Raw genomic sequence first — 2,841 nt, 5'->3', positions numbered from 1 at the left:
GTTCCTGCTCTCTGGGAGGATTGCATTAAACCCAGTCAGCAATTATCTGTAATGTGAGATAAAAATCTTTACTCTAAAAGCAAGCTCTAAAAGGTCAAAATGTAATCACTGCCTTCAAAGGGGACTTTTTACTGTATGTTTGGCTGAACGAAGACAGCAATATAAAATGCATTCAACTTCCAGGCCTGCATTTCACAACATAAAATCCTTTGGCTTGTCAGAGTTGTGGGAAATGTAATGATAGAACTCTTTTAATACTATCTGTAATGCTATCTGAAATATTCTAGGCTTTTGTGACCTTCTTATTTGGAGTCTTTACATCTAATAACAAGAAAAACAGAATGGACCTTTGAGAAATGGGAAGTCATGACAACAGGGCAGTTGGAAATTAAGTTTCTTTTTCTTCTTTCAAGGCCAAGCTAGAGGTGACCTGGGAATGCACAGATTATTCTGTTAGCCAAAACATATGTGGACAAGTAAGCTTTTACTGGTGGGCAAGCCAGCAGCTTCAAGTGGGTGATCTTCATCATTCAGCCCGGACACTGAGGTCCAGCACCGAGGGCCTTCTGGCAGTTCCTTCACTGTGAGAAGTGAGGTTACAGGGAACCAGGCAGAGGGCCTTCTCGATAGTGGTGCTCGCCCTGTGGAACACCCTCCCATCAGATGTCAAGGAAATAAACAACTGTCTGACTTTTAGAAGGCATCTGAAGGTTGCCCTGTTTAGGGAAGTTTTTAATGTTTGAAGTTTTATTCTGTTTTTAATGTTCTATTTGAAAGCCGCCCAGAGTGGCTGGGGAAACCCAGCCAGATGGGCGGGGTAGAAATAATAAACTACTACTACTACTATTATTATTATATATATAGACTACCCCCTTCCCTAATCTGCTACAAACTTGATCCCCCACCCACAAGCTGCTATTTTCAAAAATTTAAAGAGACTGGAGTGCTACTCTTATCTGTGGTCCTGCCTAATTGGGTCTTTCAATGTTAAGCAGTTTCATTTTCAACTCATCTCATGGTTCTGCCAAAAACAATGGCTACCACCATTTTACTTTTCATTCAATTTTTCTGTTTTTAACCATGGTGATGAGCATTACACACACACACACACAAAAAGAACCCAAATCAGCTTAGTTGAAGTCTGACTGCAGCATTCTGTTACCAGAGAATAAGGGCATATGGATGGATGACCAGAAGTTGAATGCAGACAAGATGCTAGCTGGCAACACATAATGAGCAATGAAATAGATAGAGGTCACTTGCACTGCAATCCTATACATGTTGGCTCGTTTCTCCCATTGTTCTCAGTGGTGCTCTCTCCCAGGTAAGTGTGTGTACCATGCCTTTTATATTCAATTCCTTAAATGCATGGGTTGGTAAGGAACGAAGTTCAAACTAGACATAAGTTGTGGTGGTATAATGATTTTGTGTATGTAGTACCCTAAGGGGTATATGAGGTGTTAGGGGATGGGTACCTCTGGGGAAGGACATGCTGTGGTGCTTCTGGGGTAGGTTGTCCATCTTTGGCCCCCACTCTGCACTCAGCTCTCACCTGTGGCTCCTAGAAGCTGTCAGCAGGTGACACTGGCCACACCCCAGGAAACAGCTTCAACTGGCTGGCTAAACCAGCTGTGGGTAGCTGATGAGTCTCAAACCCTCAGTAAAATAGGGACTTCCCTCCATTGTGAAGACAGCCTCCATTGGACTGAGCAAACAAGACTAAAAGTGGGTCCAGTGGTCAAGGAGGGGATTTTTGAATGTGCTGTAGAGAGAAGTCAGGAACAGGTGGGGCTTGTCAACCTGGGAAGGTAGCCCATCTAGGAGAAGGAAAACTCTGATCCTAAACCTCCACTGCCTTGTGAGCTATCTTTGGGAGAAGAAAAGGCTAAGGAGTAAACCCTACACAAATCTAGAGTGGAGTTCCTAAGATGGCTGGATGGCGTTTTGTATGCTTTCTTCTGGCAACTCCTGCAGCCAAGCTGGTGCCAAATATATTCTTCTGCATTCCTTTGGACCATCTCAGCAAGGTTGAGAGGAGGGTTTTGTCATCTGAGCAGCCCAGCACCTCCATACGCACTTCCCAGACTTGTGCCCCGGCGAGGTTACTTCAGTGCTGCTATTGCAGTAGTTTGACTTACGTTAGAATTACTGGCTGGTAGGGCCAGCCACAGTAAATGGGTTCACACCTCCATTAAGAATGGGAAAGAAATTCAGTTCAGTTTGCATTTCAAGATAAATCTACCTACGTCACACTTTCTGAAAAGCTATGTGGAACCAAAGCACAACCATCCTTAGAAATTCATACTTCTCCAAATTTTGTAATGCAGCTTACTGGCCAAGTAATTGTACAGAAATGCATATACTATGAACACATATTAGTGCAAAATGTAGTATATCAGGAGAAATATGCATTGCAAAAAAATTGAGCACTAAGAGAAATCTGTAATAAAATGCTGGTGAACTTTCATGAGGACTTTTAAAAAGGGAATTCTCAAACTGATGTGGAAATAATGTAAAGAACTGAACTTAAGATTTTATTTAAAAAGAGAAACAGAGAGAAATGAAAACTGACAGTTTTGCCCATCCCTATTCCTCATCTATGTTAGAAATAATTATAGCAGCTCAAGTATATTTTATACTTATGGAATACGAATGCTTCTGCAGTGCTCTCTAGACAGTTTCTCAGGGCTAGTTCTGCTTCAACTATTGAAATACTGCCTGGGAAATGTGAAGCTCTCAATGCAGGATCGCCCTCTTCTACAAACAAATTATCTGCCTTAACATGGCAGGTAGCTACTGCTGAGGAACTATTGACAATACACCTCCAAACTCTATTTTTAT

Source organism: Podarcis melisellensis (assembly GCF_964234715.1).
Source record: "Podarcis melisellensis genome assembly, chromosome: 4".
Classification (NCBI taxonomy): Eukaryota; Metazoa; Chordata; class Lepidosauria; order Squamata; family Lacertidae; genus Podarcis; species Podarcis melisellensis.
This window is presented reverse-complemented; position numbering follows the sequence as displayed.